Source organism: Schistocerca piceifrons, chromosome 1 (genome assembly GCF_021461385.2).
Source record: "Schistocerca piceifrons isolate TAMUIC-IGC-003096 chromosome 1, iqSchPice1.1, whole genome shotgun sequence".
Lineage (NCBI taxonomy): Eukaryota > Metazoa > Arthropoda > Insecta > Orthoptera > Acrididae > Schistocerca > Schistocerca piceifrons.
The window spans coordinates 146,621,322-146,646,365 of record NC_060138.1 but is presented as its reverse complement, the minus strand read 5'-3'; the positions used below and the strand labels follow the sequence as shown (position 1 = coordinate 146,646,365).

General features: G+C 44.0%; 1 protein-coding gene across 1 annotated transcript in view; it reads right to left on the bottom strand.

The window, feature by feature from the left end:
- The window catches only part of LOC124791091 (homeobox protein six1-like), a gene marked incomplete at its 3' end in the record, with an annotated part of 426,719 nt that overhangs the window by 233,523 nt on the left and 168,152 nt on the right, over window positions 1-25,044 (bottom strand). The gene's annotated exons all lie outside the window — the stretch shown is intronic.

Here is a 25,044-nt window from a genome sequence, read left to right as displayed (position 1 = left end):
TGGCCTGCCATAGCAATGTGTAATGACAATACCACAAAATAGATATAGCGGAGAAGCTGAGTCGCAGATAGGCACAACAAAAAGACTGCCAATAAGTGAGCTTTCGGCCAGAAAGGCCATCATCAGACATGAACAACATACACACACACACACACACACACACACACACACACACACACACAAGCAACTCACACACACATGAACATATTTTGGTCATGTGTGTGTGTGAGTTGCGTTTGCGTGTGTGTGTATATGTGTGTGTGTGTGTGTGTGTGTGTGTGTGTGTGTGTTGTTATGTTGTCTATTTCTTATGAAGCTCTTTTTTGGCTGAAAGCTCACTTGCTGACAGTCTTATTGTTGTGCCTATCTGCGACTCACCGTCAGCATCTCCGCTATATGAGTGTTGAGTAGCAACTATCCTTTTCACAATACTGCCATTATTCCATCCCGATTTTCCATTGTTGGATAGTAATGTGTAACTTACCTTTTGAAGTCCCCTTACATGTTATAGTAATTTTCATATGTTAGATTCAGTTACAGCAAGCCTGTCGTAATGAATGTAACGTAAAATATATAGAATGCCTTGTAAGATGTAAGAGAAATCCTGACGGCCGTTACACTGCCAGTTAAATAAATCAGTTAATAAATTAATAAAAAAGAATGTCATCGACACAGACGAGTTGCGTCTACGGATAAACCTCCACGTACTGCTGAGTAAAAAGTGTCATTTAATAATTTCTGGAAACTGTAATATGAAAGATTTGTTGAGTAAACAATGATTCTCAAGCTTGTGCGTAAGATGAAGTATTGGCGCTCTTTCCTTAACATTCGGGACTGAAATTTTAACAAGAGTCTACCCCTGAGAAACACGGAAAAGCCTCGGAGAGCCAATGTACATGTCGGATGTCACAACAACTTTTAATTTGGTAGGAGCCGTGACGCGGCGGAGTTGGCAGCGAACTCTGGCGGCCTTCCAGTTTCCTGGTGAAGCTCTCCAGCATCACGACTCTCTCTCTCTCTCTCTCTCTCTCTCTCTCTCTGCCTTCCCAATTAGAAAGCAGTTTTCGAATTTATTACTGTCAAGCACAAACAGATGGGTGTATTGAAAGTCTGTAAAAAAAGTTTCTGTTCATTAGAAACGCACTTGCTTCGATGGACACTCCATTTTATCGTTAAATAGCGACCCCTCTCCTCTCCCTCCCTCCCTCCTGCCCCCAGCTTCGAACAGTTAGCACAAAGTATCTGGAGCCGAACAATTTACACAAACGAATAGTGCGGTGGCAGTGTAATGTTGCAAGAATATAGCACGGTAGGATGTCAAGTGGGTACATTATACGCCTCGACGTCCTGTTTTGACGACTTCCCCTCTTCAGGGGATTGATTCTTGACTACGAACGTCGGGGTGCATCTGGATGCGCTAATGTAGCAGTGTTTTCACCTGAGGAAGCTGTTTTAATGCAGAGAAATCGTTTGAGACAGTAAAGAGATCACCAATTACAGCCGTCTTGCGGTTCAGTTTACTTCCATTCGTTGTGAAGTTTAGCGGCTGTGGCTGATCGCATTACAAAGTCCTTTGTCACTTAATTCAAGCTTCATTCCTTGTTCTTCACTTTAGACATACCGTACATTAATAACTGAACTATGCAAGTCTCATGCATCAAGTACTACACGGGGCAACAGGCATCACGTAGGTGCACACTAGTCCCTAACATTATTCATTAAGACACAGATTGTTAGATTTGTACTATGTTCCCCGTTGTAAGGGTTCCTTTATATCTGCTACTTTTTTCACCCAAGAAATATTAATTCAAAACGCAAAACTGTGATAATGTACAATAAATGTTTGCTGAGTGATGGGAGAAGGGTGGCAAGTGGAAATAAAATCTAATATCGATCACTAGCTGTTTCCGACCGTGGGTTGCTGTGGCTTAGTCTGATTAAACTAAGCAGGAAGAAAGGAGAAAGGACACGTTTCTAATATGCATGGGTATTGGATATACCCTCTAATCTCCTCCTCCACTTGGTCGCCGCTTATCTCCTTCTCCCCCTCTCTCTGTCCATTTCCTCTTCCTTCCTCCTCTCTCTGTGCATCACATCCTCCCCTCTCTCTCTGTTCATCTTCTGCCCCACCTCTATCTCCCCATGCTCGCTCCCTCTGCCCATTTCCTCCTTTCCGCTTTCTATGTCGATTTCCTCCCATAGCCTGTCCACCTTCTGTTCCCTCTTCTCAGTGATCTGACCTTGAGCAATGTTTATTGTTACTGAAAATTCAGATTCTGTCGTAGTATTCTAATAATAGGCTAATAACCCGTAAACACAACTTTCCTGTCTGCTTACTTCTATTTTTTTACACTTTACTGTAACAAGCGTATTGACCCGATCGGAGTACTGCGTAGAATTTGAAGTAAATCAGCCACGTTCTTTTCGAGACTTTTGGTAATAGCTATTCCCCTGTTTACATATTACACATTTAGTTATCTATTACACATATAAAAATAAGTGTGTAGAAACGCGAAACTAATTGAATGCAAAATTGTGTCAAAATTTCGAATCAACTGGCAAAGAACTACCAGAGACTTCACACTGTGAACAAATGAACATTAACATTTTATATAGATTTTTCCTATAATTATTACATACATATTTATATATTATATGTGGCGCTCCAGTAGGTATATAAAAGCATGCGCGAATTCGAATGCAACATTGTGTCAAAATCGGTAAAGAACATTCGGGGAAACATAAACTCGAACAAACGAACATTTACATCTTTCTTTAAATAGAGTATGTGAAATTGAGTTACGTATTCTCGTCGATTAAGAATTTCCTAGTCGCCACACAACTTCGAGATGCAGGGGAAGAGCTACCTGGATGATGGTCGTGCGCGAGCTGGAGGTGCGAAATTGAGCAACAATACGGAGACTACGACTCGCTGGTGTAGGAGAAAAAAAACCTTAAGGAATGTTACTATAATACCCGCCAGTCTCTGCTCTGTATTAGCTTCCAACTGACGTCTTTTCATTTGCGCCAGGTCAGAATTATTGCCGTAGTATTGAATAAACTCCTTATAAAAAATGTCAGGAAGCAATTATGATAAGGCGCAGTGACTGTAAATGTCTTTCAACAATATAATCCGATTTCATCTGTTTTCAATAACTCGCCTTTTTTACTTAAACGAGGTGTGACTGTGTGACTTGTGATTTTCATTCAATTACAGACTGTGACGTTTCTCTTTAATTGTTAATTGCTGCGTGAAATGTTCATTCTTAGATTCGTATCCGGTGTTCATTCTTTTTTGTTTTTTGTCTTTTTTTTTGTTTTACTAAAGTCCTAAGCGGCGTAAGTAGATTGTTGCAAAAACTAGAAAAAAGGGTATAAAACTGTATACTGTGTCTTTTACCCATCTCATGAATGATGCGGGACTATCAGAAAAGAAAATTTCGTTGCTGGGACATCAGTATTTTCAGCGGATTTTTATGTTAAGCCCGTAAACAGAAATCAAAAAACAAAAAAAGAAAACGACTTTTCAATTTTTACAATACTGTCGTGAACTGGAAGCTGAAATTCTTGCAGTTACATAAATTTTTCAGTACAATAGTAGAAAACCCGCACCGTAGTAAACGAAATATGGCAAAGGAATCTATACAGGCTGTCAGAAAAAAGTGGAACTTAAAATCCAGAGCTTTCAAGTAGAGACTGTGGTATCAATAGCTACGATGCCACGGCGTAGGTAAAAGTTCTTAGGTTGGCACTACGACTACGACACCGACGACAGCGCCTTCTAGCCGGCGCTGTGCAGCTCTACGAGCGCCGCCCCAGATTCAACCAATTTGATTCCGAGTAGACGACCAAGCAACATTGTTTCTATTTCATAGTGGGCGAGCTACTACAGATTTTGGCTGTGTAACTTTTGTGAGGTTTGATACATCCGGCTTCGCACCTACATGCCCCTCAGAACAAAGTTGGGTATTCATATTCTTCCTATAGTAAAGGTGATTTAAATTTATACGCGGGGTCGAAGTACTTCACCTTCACCTGCTCCTCCTAGCTTCCTACATTCGGCCTTCCATTCAGTTTTCAGGAGCAGACCCACGCGCTGCCTTCCCGGCGGGATACAAAAGAGATTTACCCTAATATTGCTCCATCTGAGATACTTTTATAGTACCCTTCTAAAGGTGGACAAGTCGACTGTTGGTGATGTGACTATAAACTGGAAATGCGGAGTAACAACCACACCTAAATCGAGACCAGGCAGACCTCGTGCACTAAGGAACAGGGGTCGTCGACCATTGCGGAGGAGGGAGGGGGTTGTAAATAATCGCATGTAATCAGCGAATAGAAACACTCGTGAGTTTCAAAGTGCTAGCAGAATTTCAGGTAGCACTGTGATTGCGCATGTGGAGTTACAAAAGAATGGTGTAAAATGGTCGAGCAGCTCCTCATAAGCTACACATTTATGTATTCAGTGCCGTGTAACGTTTCTGGTGATATAGAGAGACGCCACTAGACACTAGATGAGTGGAAATGATCGATTTGGAGTGATAAATCACGATATATCTTGCGCAATCCGATGGAAAGACTGGCGAATGCGTGGTGTACGTTACATGCGATCTTGTGTAGTGGCAACAGTGTAGTACAGAGGAGGAGGTGCAACGGTGTAGGGGTGTTTTTCCAGTACTTACGGTGCGGTGCCTTCATTATTGTAAAGAAAACGATATATGTGGAACGATATAAATATATTATACAGCATTGTGCACTGCGCACAGTAAAGGAACAGTCTAGAGTCGATAACAGTATCAGCAAGAGAGTGCATCCCGTTCTAAAACAGCATCTGTGAGCCAATGGTTTGAGGACGACAACATTTCTAAAATGGACTGACTGCACAGAGCACTGACCTGAACCCATCACAACACGTTTGGGATGAGTTAGGAAGACGAATTCACTCCATATCCCAGCACCAAACATCACTAACTTCTCTGGTTTCAGTTCTTAAGAAATAATGGACTGCCATTGCTCCGCGACGTTCTGATATCTCACTGAAAGTACCCCAACGAAGCTCAACCCACCGTACACTGTGATGACCGAAGTAATGGGATAGCGATATGGACATCTACAGATGGCGGTAGTGTCGCGTACACAAGGTAAAAAAAAAAGGGAAGTGTGTAGGCGGAGCCGGCCGGTGTGGCCGAGCGGTTCTAGGCGCTTAAGTCTGGATCCGCGCGACCGCTACGGTCGCAGGTTCGAATCCTGCCTCGGGCATGGATGTGTGTGATGTCCTTAGGTTACTTAGGTTTAAGTAGTTCTAAGTTCTAGGGGACTGATGACCTCAGATGTTAATTCCCATAGTGCTCAGAGTCATTTGAACAATTTTTGTATTGGCGGAGGTGTCATTTTTACTCCGGTGATTCATGTGAAAAACTTTCCGACGTGATTATGACCGCTTGACGGAAAGTAACACACTCTGAAAGCGAAACGATAGTTGGAGCCAGACGCAGGGGACATTCCATTCCGTAAATCGTTAGGGAATTTAATATTCCTACACCGGAACCACTTTCGCAGTTATGACTCAACACTACTGCGAAAGCAAAGAGAGCTTCACTGCAAATTTAAACGCAGCCAAAACCTCTCAGACAAACAGAAGCTAAACGATGTCAAAGTTAGCGTAAGGAGGGATATGCATGAAGCGTTCAGTGAATCGAAAGTAAAATTCTATGTACCGACTTGACAGAAAATCCTAGGAAGTTCTGGTCTGACGTTAAATCAGTAAGTGGATCGAAACAGCATATCCAGACACTCTGGAATGATAATGGCATTGAAACAGAGGATGACACGCGTAAAGCTGGAATACTTAACACCTTTCTCCAAAGCTCTTTCACAGAGAAAGACCCCACTGCAGTTCCCTCTCTAAATCCTCGCAAGAACGAAAAAATGGCTGACATCGAAATACACGTCCAAGGAATAGAAAATCAACTTAGATCACTCAACAGAGGAAAGTCCACTGGACCTGACGGGATACAAGTTCGATTCTACACAGAGTACGCGAAAGAACTTCCCTCCTTCTAACATCCGTGTACCGCAAGTCTCTAGAGGAACGGAAGGTTCCAAATGATTGGAAAAAGAGCGCAGGTAGTTCCAGATTTCAAGAATGGTCGTCGAGCAGATGCGCAAAACTAAAGGCCTATATCTCTGACATCGATCTGCTGTAGAATTTTAGAACATATTTTTTGCTCGTGTATCATGTCATTTCTGGAAACCCAGAATCTACTCTGTAGGAATCAACATGGATTCCGGAAACAGCGGTCGTCTCAGACCCAACTCGCTCTAATTGTTCATGAGACACAGAAAATATTAGATAAAGCCTCCCAGGTAGATGCCATTTTCCTTGACTTCCGGAAGGCATTCCATACAGTTCCGCACTGTGGCCTGATAAACAAAGTAAGAGCCTACGGAAAATCAGACGAGCAATGTGGCTAGATTGAAGAGTTTGTAGCAAACAGAATACAGCATGTTGTTTTCAATGGAGAGACGTCTACAGACGTTAGAGTAACCTCTGTCGTGCCACAGGGGAGTGTTATGGGACCATTGCTTTTCAAATGGTTCAAATGGCTCTGAGCACTATGCGACTTAAATTCTGGGTCATCAGTCGCCTAGAACTTAGAACTAATTAAACCTAACTAACCTAAGGACATCACACACATCCATTCCCGAGGCAGGATTCGAACCTGCGATCGCAGCGGTCGCTCGGTTCCAGACTGTATCGCCTAGAACCGCACGGCCACTCCAGCCGGCCATTGCTTTTCACAATATATATAAATGACCTAGTAGATGGTGTCGGAAGTTCCATGTGGCTTTTCGCGGATGATGCTGTAGTATACAGAGAAGTTGCAGCATTAAAAAATTGCAGCGAAATGCAGGAAGATATGCAGCGGATAGGCACTTGGTGCAGGGAGTGGCAACTGACCCTTAACATAGACAAATGCAACGTATTGCGAATACATAGAAAGAAGGATCCTCTATTGTGTGATTGTATGATAGCGGAACAAACACTGGTAGCAGTTACTTCTGTAAAATATCTGGGAGTATGCGTACGGAACGATTTGAAGTGGAATGATCATATAAAATTAACTGTTGGTAAGGCGGGTGCCAGGTTGAGATTCATTGGGAGAGTCCTTAGAAAATGTAGTCCATCAACAAAGGAGTGGCTTACATAACACTCGTTCGACCTATACTTGAGTATTGCTCATCAGTGTGGGATCCGTACCCCAGATCGGTTTGACGGAGGTGATAGAGAAGATACAAAGAAGAGCGGCGCGTTTCGTCACAGGGTTATTTGATAAGCGTCATAGCATTACGGAGATGTTTAGCAAACTCAAGTGGTAGACTTTGCAAGAGAGGTGCTCTCAATCGCTGTGTAGCTTGCTGTCCAGGTTTCGAGAGGGTGCGTTTCTGGATAAGGCAGCGAATATATTGCTTCCCCCTACTTATACCTCCCGAGGAGATCACGAATGTAAAATTAGAGAGATTCGAGCGCGCACGAAGGCTTTCCGGCAGTCGTTCTTCCCGCGAAGCATACGCGACTGGAACACGAAAGGGAGGTAATGACAGTGGCTCGCAAAGTGCCCTCCGCCACACACCACTGGCTGGCTTGCGAAGTATAAATGTAAATGTAGATGAATATTTCTGCAGTGGACTTCAAGCGACTCGTTGAGACCATGTCACGTCAAATTGCTACACTACGCCGGGGAAAAGGAGGTGCGATATCAGGAGTGTAAGGGCGAAGGGTGAACACAGCTCATATTAATGTCCGCTAATAGGTGGCAGGAGTAAAATACAGGGAGCGAAAGGCTATTTACAATTTGTACAGAAACCAGATGGCAGCTATAAGAGTCGAGGGACATGAAAGGGAAGCAGTGGTTGGGAAGGGAGTGAGCCTCTCCCCGATGTTATTCAATCTGTATACTGAGCAAGCAGTAAAGGAAACAAATGAAAAATTCGGAGTAGGTATTAAAATCCACGGAGAAGAAATAAAAACTTTGAGGTTCGCCGATGACACTGTAATTCTGTCAGAGACAGCAAAGGACTTGAAATAGCAGTTGAACGGAATGGACAGTGTCTTGAAAGGAGGATATAAGATGAACATCAACAAAAGCAAAACGAGGATAATGGAATGTAGTCGAATTAAGTCGGGTGATGCTGAGGGAATTAGATTAGGAAATGAGACACTTAAAGTATTAAAGGAGTTTTGCTATTTGGGGAGCAAAATAACTGATGATGGTCGAAGTAGAGAGGATATAAAATGTAGACTGGCAATGGCAAGGAAAGCATTTCTGAAGAAGAGAAATTTGTTTACATCGAGTATAGATTTAAGTGTCAGGAAGTCGTTTCTGAAAGTATTCGTATGGAGTGTAGCTATGTATGGAAGTGAAACATGGACGATAAATACTTTGGACAAGAAGATAATAGAAACTTGTGAAATGTGGTGCTACAGAAGAATGCTGAAGATTAGATGGGTAGATGACATAACAAATGAGGAGGTATTGAATAGAATTGGGGAGAAGAAGAGTTTGGCACAACTTGACAAGAAGAAGGGACCGGTTGGTAGGACATGTTCTGAGGCATCAAGGGATCACAAATTTAGCATTGGAGGGCAGCGTGGAGGGTAAAAATCGTTGAGGGAGACCAAGAGATGAATACACTAAGCAGATTCAGAAGGATGTAGGTTGCAGTAGGTACTGGGAGGTGAAGAAGCTTGCACAGGATAGAGTAGCATGGAGAGGTGCATCAAACCAGTCTCATGACTGAAGACCACAACAACAACAATAGGTGTCCTGACACGTTAGATCAGATGGAGTAAGTATAACCACCGGAATTGTGGATTCCAGAAGCTGCGTTATGAGTGGGAGGTCGTATTAATTACATCTCAAATAAACTGCAGACAGTTCTGAAGCCATTGCGGCGGCAGAGCGCGGCAACCCCAGCGGCGGGCGGCGCGAGCGGCAGTAAAACCTCGCCGCTCCGGCGGTCCTACGCTGCTGCAGCGCTGAGAGACGCGGCACCGGAAAGGCGCCGCGAAATAATGACCGCTCATTTACAAGCGGGCAAGCGGCTCGCACTGCAGCGCCAGTCGCCGATCACCGGCCACGTAAACCACCGGGCTGTAATTGTCGTGTTAATTAAAACCGATTCCCGAACACCAATTACACCCGCCTAAGTGATCAATAAACTAGTTTATATAACAAGATGACAGTAATTAAACGAGTTGCTAATTGAATAAGGAAATTACACGGCAAATTACATGGCCTGTCGTTAGGGCCGAGGTCAGGCGGATGGATACGTGGCCGCGCGACGTAACAATACGAGCGGGCGAGTCCGTCGCCTTTTAAGAGGCTCTCGCTGGGAACGGAACGCTCCGACACTTGGCGAACAACCGGCTATTACGCGTTATGGTCCTCTGTCAGCGACGCTCGCCGCTGCGGCCGAACGCCATTATCGGCTTTACGGCTAAGTGGCCGACTTATACGCGTATCGCAACGGCGAACGTGCGCGCAAAATGAAGGAGTTTCTCCCGTACTATTTTTTCCAGCTCTTGTTTGAACGAGTTATAGCGCGGAGACGGGTTCTAAAACTGGAGACCGCTATATGCATCAATAGCCGCTAGGAGATGCAAGCGGAGAACCTTACAGTGCAGCTCTTCTTCAGACGCACAGTCGGAGCTGCCTTCATTACAATCTTAGGGCTCTAAACTAGATTATGTTTAAACATCCTAATATCAATAATATATATTACGTGATCATTAGCAAATAAACTGTTCATTATGTATGTATCATGATGTAAGCAGTGTGTGGGATTACTGTTTTCTTGATGAAACCGAATAGAGATTCCAACATCGGCGGCAATCGTGCACTGAAATAATTCAATGACGACATAAATTTGTGCTGGACAGGGAATCGAACCCGGATTTCTTTCGTTACGCGAGTGGTCGCCTCAATCGCTTCGGCTACCCGAGCACGAAACCCGTCCAATCCAAATTCCCAACTTGCCGCACACTAGAATGAGATATTCCCTCTGCAGCGGAGTGTGCGCTGATATGAAACTTCCTGGCTGATTAAAACTGAATCTGCCAGGGAGTTTCATATCAGCACACACTCCACTGCAGAGTGAAAATCTCATTCTGGAAACAACCCCCAGGCTGTGGCTAAGCCATGTCTACGCAATATCCTTTCTTCCAGGAGTGCTAGTTCTGCAAGGTTCCCAGGAGAGCTTCTGTGAAGTTTGGAAGGTAGGAGATGAGATACTGGCAGACGTAAAACAGTGAGGACGGGGCGTGAGTCGTGCTTGGGTAGCTCAGATGGTAGAGCACTTGCCCACGAAAGGCAAAGGTCCCGAGTTCGAGTCTCGGTCCGGCACACAGTTTTAATCTGCCAGGAAGCTTCTTGCCGCACACTACTTGCGTAGCGCACCCTGTCAGCCGTACTTACTGCTCACAGGCTTACGCTGATTGCCGCAAAATTTGGTTGGGAGAGACAGTGCATCCACCCGGTAATAATCTTAATGGCAACCAAACCGCATACATGCTGTGTGCTTATAATGAAAGTGCAGCTACAGATCTCCAGTGTGGACTGTAATTATCCTATGGCCTCGAAACATTGTATATTCTAATACGTTTCAATTTTAGCCTCCAGCTGCAAATCTGGCGCTGTGAACGCCAGAAACATATATTGAAATATTTTTACATGTAATGTATTAGGAATGGGACATTGGCAGAGAAGGTCAAACAAGTGAGAAAGACACAATGTTGATTTTATTATTAACCGCCACCTACATTATTTGTTCAATAAGATTACAGGAGACGTCGACGAGATACTGTACAGCGACATATTTGTATCCGGTGGGCAAAATTGAAAGAATTATTTTCCAGCGTGAATCAGTCCAGCATTAACGTTCGCATTAGCACGTCTGCCACACGATAATTACAGCTCACACTGGACCTATGTGAGTAGCTGCACTTTAACTACAGCCATCCAGTATATATATTTATATATGTGTGTGTGGGGGGGGACGGGGGCGGTGTCTGTTCCTTGTTTTTTGTATTCATTCTCTCGATATCTTCAGAAGGGTTTGAAACAATATTGGTTGTAAGCACTTGGAAGATTTTGACGACACTGACAGGAATACTGTAAAATTCTGAAAGACCCGCGTACAAAATACCGGGGACAAAGGATTACCCACAACTTCTACAGAAACCAGACTTCAGTTATAAAAGTTTTTTGGCTGGCTGGTTGATTTGGGGGAGGAGACCAAACAGCGAAATCATCGGTCCCGTCGGATTATGGAACGTTGCGGGAGGGAGTCGCCCGTGCCCTTTCAAAGGAATCATTCCGGCATTTGCCTGAAGCGATTTAGGGAAATCGTGGATGGCGGAACGCGGGTTTGATCCGTAGTCTTTGCGGATTCGAGTCCATTGTACTAACCACTGCGCCACCTAGCTCTGTTATAAGAGTTGAAGGACGTGAAGAGAAAACAGTAACTGAGAAGGGAGTGGGGTAGAGTTGTAGTTAATTTGCACATTGAGCAATCATAAAGGAAAGCAAGGAGAAATTTCGAAAAATGGTTCAAATGGCTCTGAGCACTATGGGACTTAACATATGAGGTCATCAGTCCCCTAGAACTACTTAAACCTAAATAACCTAAGGACATCACACACAGCCATGCCCGAGGCAGGATTCGAACATGCGACCGTAGCAGTCGCGCGGTTCCGGGTTGAAGCGCCTAGAACCGCTCGGTCACCGCGGCCGGCTGCCTTTCCTACAATCACTTTTATGTTGTGGTTTAAATCGCTTTGCTCTTATACGACAATATATGCAGAGGAAGTGACTGCTTTCAGTAATTTACACCAACCGTCTAATCACAATGTGTCTTTGTGCAAATTTTTTGCAATGCGTTAAAGTTGTTTACATTGTATGTAAGAAGTGTCCGTCATCTCAGGTCTTCCTGCACTTCTTTACAATTGACTAGCGTAGCGATTTCTCTATATATAGCAGCATCATTCGTAAACATCCTTATACGGTTTTCGACGTATCCGCTGAACCTGTTCTACACAGGTTGTTTGGGGCAGAGGTAAAGATATTGCGATCATTGGTACTTGAATATGTACCCACTTCAGTATGTCAGTTGTTTTCTGCGTGGTCGTGACTGCACCGTTAAGTGGCCGACGCCTGTCAGTATACACTAAACATCTGGCGTCTACGCGTCAACACTTCAACATCAGACCTGCTGGCCAGGGCAAAATGAGCATTAATGACTAGCTCTTGTCACATGTAATTGGAGGTGCTAACCAACCTAAAAACATACTACTCCCCATAACTAGAATTATTAGTATGCAGACAAAATCAATACTGATGTAATGTTGTTCAGTACACAGTCAGTCACGAGTAAAAATATCTACACTTGTACCCCTAACATCTTGTATAGGGTAAACGCAAACTCCATTGTAAAAATTTCTGAGATTGCCTTTCGTTTGTATTCTCTCAGAGCAAAGATAATTGGGATAATAAATAGAATATATCATAAGTACATTATTACCTCCTCTGTAAGGGCCGAGCGGGGTAGCCACGGGGTCTAGGCGTGTTGTCACGGTCCGGGCGGCTCCCCCCGTCGGAATTTCGAGTCCTTCCTCGGGCATGGGTGTATGTGTCGTCCTTAGCGTAAGGTAGTTTAAGTTACATTAACTAGTGTGTAAGCTTTGGGAGCGATGACCTCAGCATTTCGGTCCCACAAGACCTTACCACAAATTTACAAAATTTTTTCCTCTGTAAGGTGCCACTGGAGATAATGCTTTGCTTGCACCTAGACTTGTTTTCTACTAAATCTACGGTTCGTTAGCTTTGGTACCATGCATAAATGACGTAGTAAATGACAGGATCACCGGTAGTACTGGTAGCATTGGTAGGGAAAGAAATATAAATGACTCTGTGGGAGAGAAACTGGAAGCCGACGACTTCTCTTCGTTTGTTTTGCGCATAAGTAGAACCGCACATTGGTCACAGCTAGTCCATTGTGTTTTTTATAACCTTACAAAATAAAAATATAAATTTTATAAGTAACAAAAATTAGTTGATCGTATACTACTTCTCTTTCTTGTAACTAAAGCAACTACTTTTGATGCAAGTACAGTTTACATGCACAAACAGCAAAAACTATGTTTTGTTGCTGTTATTTTGTTCTCAAGAGAACGTTCCTCGTCATGATCAAGGGTAAGAGTTCTCTGTTATTATTGATAAGTGCGAAAATTGTTTATGAATAAGAGAGACACACTGGACTCGCATTCTGGAGGACGACGATTCAATCCCGTGTGCGGCCATCCTGATTTAGGTTTTCCGTGATTTCCCTAAATCGCTCCAGGCAAATGCCGGGATGGTTCCTTTGAAAGGGTACGGCCGACTTCCTTCCCCATCCTTCCCTAATCCGATGAGACCGATGACCTCGCTGTTTGGTCTCTTCCCCCAAACAATCCAATCCAAAGCACTAAACCAGCGCTTCAGGTGTTTTTTGTTTTTGTTTTTTCACCTATTTATTGAGAAAGTTGCGTTATCTAGTGCTATACGATAAATCTGTATCGTTTTAAAATTTTTACTAGAACATCCCTCTGTTACACGTTACGAATCAACAGTTTTCGAATAAAACCTTAATTAAATATTGACAGATTCAATTTTGCTTTAAATACTGTTTATTTTTAAGTAATAGACAGAAGGATAACTATGTGAACAAAACTGTTCTGTAGTTTACGTGGTCCTTTACACAACCCTCACTCAATTTCTGGACGATTCGCCGCTTCTGGTTTCTGAGGGAATCTAGTGAGACACTGAACGATTATGGAAACAAATTAGGCAACGCCCGATATGTATGTAATATATCTAACGTCCAGGTAACGGGATTACGATTTCAACTGTCCAAGAATACTCGGAAAAACAGCGTTGTCTACGCTTACCTAAGACGGTCCACCGTAGCCTGGGAAAACCTCTGCAATTTTGACGGTGTAGATGGGCTCAAGTACACTGTAAACTGTATTGTTCCTAAAACACTCCCTTGAGGTACAACTGAAGCTACTTTCGAGTCTGAAGATTTTTCACCGTCAAGAATGTCATTCTGCATTCAATAAGCTCTAACAGTTCTTTAGTTTTGGAAGTGAATCGATGTACATCGAAGGCAAGAGCGTAAAAAATGAACGAGCTCCCTGCATGCAGCCGCCCTCGCAGACACCACGTGCTGGCCGGGGCGGCAGATGCGAACGGCTCGCCGCGGCGCGTCATGACGTCACGCGGCTCCCGAAATAGAGCAACTCGATCCCGGCCGGGAGTCCCCAGGAAGCGACTGCCGCCGCCACGGCTGCCGGCAAACACTCCACAGCTCTGCTTCCGCGTCACCGCTTCGTACAGTGTGCAACGCATGGACCGTGTCTACAGAAATCAACCGCTGTCCGTGTGGGAGATAAAGCGCGTACAGCAAGCAAGTAGAAGCATCGGCATTTGTTTTATTCGCCTGCACCGGAGAACGCATGTTTGCTTAGTTGCCCATTAAACACATACACTGCGGTGACCAGAGCCATAAGATAGCGATATGCACATATACAGATGGCTGAAGTATCGCGTACGCAAGGTATAAAAAGGCAGTGCGTTGGCAGAGCGGTAATTTTTGCCTAGGCGACTCACGTAAAAAGATTTCTGATGTGATTGCGGTCGCATGACTGGAAGTAAACGAGCTTTCACAGCGGAATGATAGCTGGAGCTAGACGCATGGGACATTCCATTTCAAATATCGTTAGGGAATTCAATATTCCTGGTTGAACAGTGTCAAGAGTGTGTCCAGAGTACCAAATTTCATACGTTACCTCTCACCACTAACAGCACAGTTGCCGATGGCATTCACTTAACGACCGAGAGCAGCGGCGTTTGCGTGAAATTGTCAGTGCTAAAATACAAGCAAAACTGCGCGAAAGAACCTCAGAAATGAATGTGAGACGTACGACGATCGCATCCATTAGGACAGGGTGGCGAAATTTGATGTTAATGGGCTGTGGACAGTTCGACGCGACTGCCTTTGCTAACAGCACGACATCGCCCGCAGCGTCTCTTCTGGTCTCATGACCGTATCTGTTGGACCCAAGTCCACTGGAAAACCGTCACCTGGTCAGATGAATCCCGATTTCAGTTGGTAAAAGCTGATGATATAGTTCGAGTGTGTAGGAGAGGCCACGAAGCCGTGGACCCAAGCTGACAAGACACTGTGCGAGCTGGTGGTGGCTCCATAATGGTGTGACTGTCTTTATATGGAATGGACTGGGTCGTCTAGGCCAGGTGGACTTATCATTGACTGGAAACGGTTATTTTGGTGTACTTGAAAACCATTTGCAACCAGTCATGGACTCCATGTTCTCAAACAACGATGGTATTTTATTGGATGACTATGAGCTGTGTCACCAGGCAACAATTGTTCGCGACTGGTTTGAAGAACATTCTGGACAGTTCGAGCGAATGATTTGGCCACCAAGGTAGCCCGACATGAATTCCATCGAATATTTATGGGACATACTTGAGAGGTCAGTTCGTGCACAAAATCCTGCACCGGCACCACTTTCGCAATTATGGAAGGCTATAGAGATAGCAAGGCTACATATCAATATTTCCGCAGGGAACTTCCAACGGCTTGTTGAGCTCGTGTCACGTCGAACTGCTGTCCTACGCAGAGCAAAAGGAGGTCCGACACGATATTGGGAGGTATCACATGACTTTTTTCACCTCTGTGTAGAGTGAAGCTTTCGTAACGGAGTGACACTTCAGAAGACATAATTAGTGTACTGATGCATTCTCCTCAGGGTCATCCGAGTAAACTGATCGATGTTTATCGATATTTCAGCAAATTCCCCACTTGCCGTCATCCGCCAACTTTACCGAAACGTGAAATTGGCACAGTGGTGTAGAACAAACGCGTCACGTTTTGAGGGCCAGCAATGTACATACACTCCTGGAAATGGAAAAAAGAACACATTGACACCGGTGTGTCAGACCCACCATACTTGCTCCGGACACTGCGAGAGGGCTGTACAAGCAATGATCACACGCACGGCACAGCGGACGCACCAGGAACCGCGGTGTTGGCCGTCGAATGGCGCTAGCTGCGCAGCATTTGTGCACCGCCGCCGTCAGTGTCAGCCAGTTTGCCGTGGCATACGGAGCTCCATCGCAGTCTTTAACACTGGTAGCATGCCGCGACAGCGTGGACGTGAACCGTATGTGCAGTTGACGGACTTTGAGCGAGGGCGTATAGTGGGCATGCGGGAGGCCGGGTGGACGTACCGCCGAATTGCTCAACACGTGGGGCGTGAGGTCTCCACAGTACATCGATGTTGTCGCCAGTGGTCGGCGGAAGGTGCACGTGCCCGTCGACCTGGAACTGGACCGCAGCGACGCACGGATGCACGCCAAGACCGTAGGATCCTACGCAGTGCCGTAGGCGACCGCACCGCCACTTCCCAGCAAATTAGGGACACTGTTGCTCCTGGGGTATCGGCGAGGACCATTCGCAACCGTCTCCATGAAGCTGGGCTACGGTCCCGCACACCGTTAGGCCGTCTTCCGCTCACGCCCCAACATCGTGCAGCCCGCCTCCAGTGGTGTCGCGACAGGCGTGAATGGAGGGACGAATGGAGACGTGTCGTCTTCAGCGATGAGTGTCGCTTCTGCCTTGGTGCCAATGATGGTCGTATGCGTGTTTGGCGCCGTGCAGGTGAGCGCCACAATCAGGACTGCATACGACCGAGGCACACAGGGCCAACACCCGGCATCATGGTGTGGGGAGCGATCTCCTACACTGGCCGTACACCACTGGTGATCGTCGAGGGGACACTGAATAGTGCACGGTACATCCAAACCGTCATCGAACCCATCGTTCTACCATTCCTAGACCGGCAAGGGAACTTGCTGTTCCAACAGGACAATGCACGTCCGCATGTATCCCGTGCCACCCAACGTGCTCTAGAAGGTGTAAGTCAACTACCCTGGCCAGCAAGATCTCCGGATCTGTCCCCCATTGAGCATGTTTGGGACTGGATGAAGCGTCGTCTCACGCGGTCTGCACGTCCAGCACGAACGCTGGTCCAACTGAGGCGCCAGGTGGAAATGGCATGGCAAGCCGTTCCACAGGACTACATCCAGCATCTCTACGATCGTCTCCATGGGAGAATAGCACCCTGCATTGCTGCGAAAGGTGGATATACACTGTACTAGTGCCGACATTGTGCATGCTCTGTTGCCTGTGTCTATGTGCCTGTGGTTCTGTCAGTGTGATCATGTGATTTATCTGACCCCAGGAATGTGTCAATAAAGTTTCCCCTTCCTGGGACAATGAATTCACGGTGTTCTTATTTCAATTTCCAGGAGTGTATGTCAAAGTTTAGAAGATTGGGGATGGACGGTACCACTAAACTGATTTCCATTTTTGTTAGCTTACGTTACGGCAGAAACTCGACGATTTCAGAAGAAGACGAAACATACTCATCTATGCGAGTACTGCAGCTAGGACATTGATTCCAGTGTTATTATAAAGAGCTTCGGGAGCAGAACTAGGACCCAAACAGGGACAATAGAAATATTCGCCAGAATATAAATGAATTCCGGTAATAATTTGCAAGTACAAAATAATGAAATATGTCGCCTTACATGCCTCGTAAATAAGCTCGGTATTATAGGCAATGCAAGTCGGAGGAATCCGCAAAGCATAAACAGTCAAATGTCGAGCGAACGCGAGAGCTATGGCAGATCTGAAAGGAAATGGAAAAACGGGGCAAAGCGATTACGTAGCTGGCACATTGGGCATACAGCGCCCAGAAACAGTCCAAACTTGTGAGCTGTGTTCTGTAACCATTATACTACTCTGTTTAACCATTGTATTAAAGAGTTAGATAATTAAATTATTTGTTAATAATAGACACTTGTTTTCGTTTCATCCAGACATTTTGAAGAAGAATCTACCACGCGGACCCGAACTACGGACACAGAAATTTTTTTGTTATATATTTCACCATCAAGTCACATAAATGGGATCATAAACGGTTTCTCCTCCTTGTCAGTTCATCGTCATATAAACTACTTAAAAAGGGAAATAGCAAAGTAATAGGAAACTAACTTACAAGTCAAAGTAACGTCTATGAATATATAGAATTGTATGTTCATGGTAACTATCTATGAAACGCATTTAAGGACATATAGTTGTGAATAAAGGTTAGTTTGATTTTCTAATTTACTTTTCTTCTGTTTTACAACGCCCTCACCTTATTTCTCCATTTTAAACAGTTCATTTGACGATGACTTGCTAAGAGGTAGAAATGTGTTATGACACAGTTTTTATGACCAAGGATAAAATAACAAAATTCGTAAATGAGGCAGTCACTATGTGCGTAGTCTGTTTAAGTAGACAAGAATAATAAATTGCCTGGGGCACTGTCACTTTAACCGAAAGTAGGCCAGTGCACATAATGCGACCAAGACTAAGCTATATGGAAAGATTTTTATCGGTTTACATAGCGATGTCGCTTCGGAACCACTATTGGCAGTTCATTTGGTCGTACTGTCATTTAAAAAATGGTTCAAATGGCACTGTGCACTATGGGATTTAACATCTGAGGTCATCAGTCCCCTAGAACTTAGAACTACTTAAACCTAGCTAACCTAAGACATCACACACATCCATGCCCGATGCAGGATTCGAACCTGCGAACGTAGCAGCAGCGCGGTTCCAGACTGAAGCGCCTAGAACCACTCGGCCACACCGGCCGGCTACTGTCAGTTATCGACAAAGGAAACTACCTTGACATTATATTAAAAAATCCTAGCGTTCGTCTGAAGAAGCGTAGGGAGACTCTGCGCCACGATGGACATCCTGGCATTTGGAAGACAGTCGACCGATTGTCAGCCAAACGCTTACAGTTCTGATTTCTTTCAATTATATTTGATTGCTGTAAGAAAACACAAATAACGTGGTGTATGAAAACTGGTTTAAAGCGTGAACCTGAGTCATAGAATATAGATTTGAGCAGCAGGAAAATATACAGTTTAGCGAGACAGGAATCAAACGTATTCCGTGAGAATTCGGGATTGCAGCCAGATGACGTTCACAGTTTGCCAAGATGTTTCGACTGACAACCATTCAGCCATCTTCAGTGAATGTTTTATACCGGAGACTGCTGGTGCATGTCGTTAACTTTATACCAAAAACTGACGCAGAGAAGCATGCACGTAAGTTACCGTTGCATGAACGTTCTCTGCCGAGTTCAGCACCCGCTGCGAATATTGCTCCATCTATGGCGCGCCGGAGCCAGCGTAAAGGTAATACTACAAGCACTCCCTCTGTCCGAAAGCAGCCCGGCAGAGTTAACATTTAGATGTGAAATACATGAGACTAACTGTAATGATACGGATTTTCACATTGTGAATACATATTAGCGCTAGCTATTTGGGAAAAATGGAACCCGGATTTCCCGCTTGCAATTAGCGGTCGCCTTAACCACTTAGGCTGTCCGAGATCGCCTCCAGTGCCGGTTCAAACCTCCGTACGTCAGGCATTCACGGTCCAGGTGCTCACACTTTCACGAAACTAAGCATAGGAAGACCTTTGTTATTATTTTATGTCATTTTAGCCGCGCAATGTGTGATTATACATTTAATGACGACAATGTCTGTGTTGATGCAGTAACTGCATTTATAACAATGCAATGTACTTCAGAGATACATGCACGTCTGAAGGACGTTGTCTTGTAATAAATACAGTTACTGCAACAACACAGACACTGTCACCATTAATGATACAAAACTAACTGTCGCTAGACGTGTCGTTAGGCGTAAAATATTTTCCTCTAGAGATGTTGAAGAAATCACCGGGTCCATGCCTTTTCCAGTAGAAAGCCGCCATTCCGATTAATAATCGTATTCCACAGATTCCTTAATAATTCAGTCCCAGAAGGATCTCATCGGGGCCAAGATTTCTGTGGCAGAATAATCCACAGAATGTCCTGTGGAGATACAGTGCTCCTCTATAGCTACTTACTGGGCTGCAAAAGATGAGTGCGGCGATCACGTTCAGCGCACCTGTCTTGTACTGTGCATGTGATCTGGCCAATGCAGGCTTTGCCCCACTGCCGTTGTATTCAGTAGACACCAGCCTTCCGCAATCGCAGATCAATCTTTACCGAAACAAGGAAAGCACAGGCCTTTGTAGGTTTATTTACAATAACGCTTTCTTAGGATTCATTCTAAGAATCAGAGGAATCGATTGCTCAATGGAGAGTACTGAAATATAAATCGTTTAGTTAGCCTCTGAGAATGAAAATGAATAACTTTGTAATAAACGTGAAACGATTTTGCTATAGAAAGTAAATCATATACTCGTATTTACGGGACGCTAGAGTAACGAACATGGTCTCTGTGAATCCTGAGTTATACTTCAGAGCGCCTGTGGCTCACAATCCAAAATGAGAAAAACAAGTTTTGTTTCTGGAAACAAGTGAGGTAGTGTAGTGCAGTAACCCACACGATGCCGGCCGTGGTAGCCGAGCGGTTCTAGGCGCTACAGTCTGGAACCGAGCGACCGCTACGATCGCAGGTTCGACTCCTGCCTCGGGCATGGATGTGTGTGATGTCCTTAGGTTAGTTAGGTTTAAGTAGTTCTAAGTTCTAGGGGACTGATGACCTCAGATGTTAAGTCTCATAGTGCTCAGAGCCATTTGAACCATTTAACCCACGCGATGTCAACTCGAGAACGCCTAGAGCGATACTAAAGCTTTTTGTTCAGACAGTCGGCTACTGTAGTAGACGTGGTCTATTGGGTCGCAGTTCGACAGTGCCTAGGGAACAGGTAGTTCAGAGTAATTACGACGGTCGGGACGCAGAGGTAAGCCGTCAGACAAAAGGAACAGGTACTGGGGGCAGATTTTCACAGATTTCTGGTTTGGCGCAAATTTCACTGGGCGCAGTTTTCATGGTCTTCACCCTATGGATGCTAGCCAATGCATGATTGAGACAGAATGAAAAGGAAGAAATAGCTCAGTACGAGCTCACACACTTGAACACACTGCACAGTGAACTAGGAATGAATAATCAGTTCCAAAACTACAAGACTTTATGAGGCGGCTGGAGCTGTCGGGGTGGGAGAATATACAATGCACCGTACATACATCTCTATAGCTTTTACGACACCGTTAAACACATTAAAACGCACTGTCAAGCGCTGCCAGACTCATTCCATGGACTGCAGACCCTCATCAAAGCATGATCTCAAAAGATATTGACAGGGCGCCAAAAATTCACTACGTATTGCGAGCTACGTAGTGCTTTGCACAAAAGTGGCTGACAAGGCAATGATTTTATCTAAATGGCTAGGAGAAAAAACCGTCTGCGTTGCGAAGCAGCCTTGTGTTAATGATGCAACAAATCTGGAATTTTCGAAAGCCGACTTCGAGGCTGGCTGCGTAGCTTCAAGGACGAACATTGATACTGCGCATCCCGACGAACTACGAAACGCAAAAACAAGCACTCGTTCTACATACGTAGTTACGCATCTGAACTTGAATTATGATGCAACAGACAGAAGTGATCAATTTACTGGGCGCGTGGCAAGGCCGTATAGTTCTCTGATGACGTCAGCAGGCGTCCGAATACCGCTCTCACACTAGCTACTGTTCAATCCCAATGTTGCAACGACGTATGTTCTGGGAAACACTGGAAGTTGCTTTACTCTGCTTCCTCAGTGATCGTGACTTTTATAAGGGGAGCAGGCATACAGCTGTTAAAATTGAAGATGCTTCGAATTCCCACAAGTTTACAGTATCTAGGGTCATTATGGTCTTACCAGCATCGGGATGGGACCTGTTCACTTCGGAATTACCTGTAACAAATTTTATTTTATGAAAGAAATATTGCTGAAAGCTAAAGTACCCCTCATTAACTGCAAATATTACCGTTACAGGTTGTATAACACAACAATAATACATCAGAGAAATATATTATCCTCTTCTCTAAAGGCTCTTCTTTTTACAGGCATTTTACGGAACTCGCCCTTTCCTACATTCTATAAGCCAAAAGCCCATATTATGCACAACTTCCCTCTGATGTCTGGTATCCACAGCTGACAGTTCTATTTATCCCCACATTCTCTTCGGTAACCGTCGTTTTCGTCTTTTTAGCAGGAATTCGTTTCCATGATGTCCATACCACAGCAGTCTATTACGTTCAGTCCTCTCTATATTATCTCCTACTGTCTTAATTTTATATTCATAGTTGAATTTGGCACATGATCCATCCACGACTGACTTATGTACTTTCGAAAATACATTTGTCGTTCACTTTCAACTCCAATTTAAGAACTTTTAATTCATTTAACTGAAAATTGCGATCTATAACTGAAGTATTCTCTTCTCTAACACAAAATAACTATCTTCATTTTTAATTGTTATGGATAAAAACATTTTTGTCCCGTAACACAGTAATGAATAACTAAATTGGACACATCTCCCTAGTCATCACTTTCGCCGACATTCCGGGCGTACTAAATAAGATTGATGCCAAATGACTCGTTGAACGAAGCGAGTCTATTAATATTGGCTCTATTCTTATTGAAACATTCTGCTGCAATTTAGACGCCAAGGGTGGTGGATTGATCTGCAGCATTTGAATGCTTCCATTGAAGTGCCGTAGATGAATAAATTAGACAACAGTTTCACTTGTAGTAGATCAATGTATCTCACATGAACACTCGCCGTAACAGGCCTAAAATGCATGTAGTTACCATCAAAGAACCAATCACTTCATTTGCTTTTCTCTGTACCTAAAAAAAGAGCTCAGCGCTGATTACTAGTACAGGAGCCTATTTTGCATACTACGAGTCCATAATGGCAATGTTCCTGTGCTCAATCTGATCTCCGCACCCTGCCATACGCATTTACAACTAGCACTCGTTTAATCTTGCGGCTCCTGACGTCCACAGACTGAAGTTGGTTTATGATTTTATAAATGTTTACTTATTGTTGCTGTCCATCGACGAACGGAAGTAGCGTGTTAGTTGCTGTGCTGTGTGTCAACTACTTGTCGTTGTAAGTATGGTGACATCTATTCTTGCTAATTTTTGGCAGCTGATCGAGATAGTTGCCTTTGTACTCGAATCAATGCACTCTCTATGTATCCCGCACGTTTTGACTTGAGAAAATCCCAGTTCGTGCACTGCTTCGTAGATGGACTGCAAAGAGTACGTGAACCCAGTGATCTGGTTGTTAGAAATGCACTTAGGTTCAGTGTGTTGCCCATTCTGATCCCTAATGTTGCTCCAGTCGGTTTAACAAGCTATGAAGACACCACGATCACCTGTTAAACTCATGCGACAGCAGAACTGTCTCTACATCATAGCAACTACCCTTGATTCGTTTGATCGTTCTGTTTCATTTTAGCTGATGTATAACTGGTACAAAATTGCGATTATGTGTCGCAAGGTCATCACCCAGCGTTCAAGGAAAGACTGAATGGTTAGGATGATAGGAATCCCATCGCTACTTAGTTAAGGCAGTACAGAGATACTTTAGCGCAAGATTATGATACGCCATTTCAATAATATATTTTACAATGGTTAGGCTAATGTAATGGCTTATGGAACTTCGATATATCATAGCTACCTCAACAATTCAGTAGCCAACAAAGTTCTCGACGTCGACGACGAAGGATCTCGTCGTAATATTGAGCTAGACGTTTACGCCCGGCTGTTTTCGCCAAAAGAAGTGAGCATTGCGAAAAAGAAAAAAAAATATAGAAGTTACAATAGTATTTTGTTTGAAGATAGTAGCATTGTCACTTTATAAAGTAGTATAAAAAGCCAGATGGAGAGATAACAAGCATTTCATTATAACAACAGCTTTCCTAATTACTTCTTTCTCTTACAATCTTCCTTAATAAAGTGATAATATTGTAAAAAAATGTTCTTTTTATACTGTACTCTTCACTTCAGTGTTAAATAAGAGGTATTATCAACGTTTCTGCAGATAACTTACACGATCTCCGAGCCATGCGAGGTACCTGTGATTAAACACTGTCCTTATTCGAATGGTTCAAATGGCTCTGAGCACTATGGGACTTAACATCTCAGGTCATCAGTCCCCAAGAACTAAGAACTACCTTAACCTAACTAACCTAAGGACATCACACACATCCATGCCCGAGGCAGGATTCGAACCTGCGAGCGTAGCGGTCGCGCGGTTCCAGACTGAAGCGCCTAGAACCGCTCGACCACACCGGCCGTCCATCCTTATTCGTCAAGCGAAATGTAATGAACGGAAGAATGTGGAAAATCATTTCCATAGGACGGCAGCATGTAGATACTGCTCTGAAAGGGACCAATTGGTCAGAAAATCTTAAAATTATCACTAGATTTTCACTCTTGTCTACCTTTAAGCAAGACAGTTCGTGTACTTTCTTTACTGTGACGTCAGAAGCTGCGTCCGCTGAATGTGGTACCCTTGCTGATAGTGGCAGGCAGTAAGAGTGCTTCACAGAACGTAAGCCATTTCGTGGAAGTTCATATCAATGAGGAACTAATTGGTTGTTCTCCAGTGATTCATCCTCAACGCCTACGAATGCACGAGAAGTATCTCGGTTTTTATCACTCTTTCAAGGTACAAGGTACAATATCTTGCTCTCTGGTTCTTGTAAATGACAGAAATAGTTTCAGACGACCTGATATTCCATATGCATTTTAAAACTCATATCTGTCAATTGTATTTAACTAATTTATTTATTTATTATTATCATTCCCACTTTGGAAGGATTATTTGAGCGCTATTAATGCTTTATGTTTTTACAACAAGCATTATTGCAACTATACAAAATACACAGCATTTGGAAGACCACTAGTTTTTTTAAAATGTGATTTTCATTATAGATTGGACATGAGGAGAGCATCTCACATAAGAGAACGAATGAAAATTACATATAGAGAAAAAAAAAAAAAAGAGTA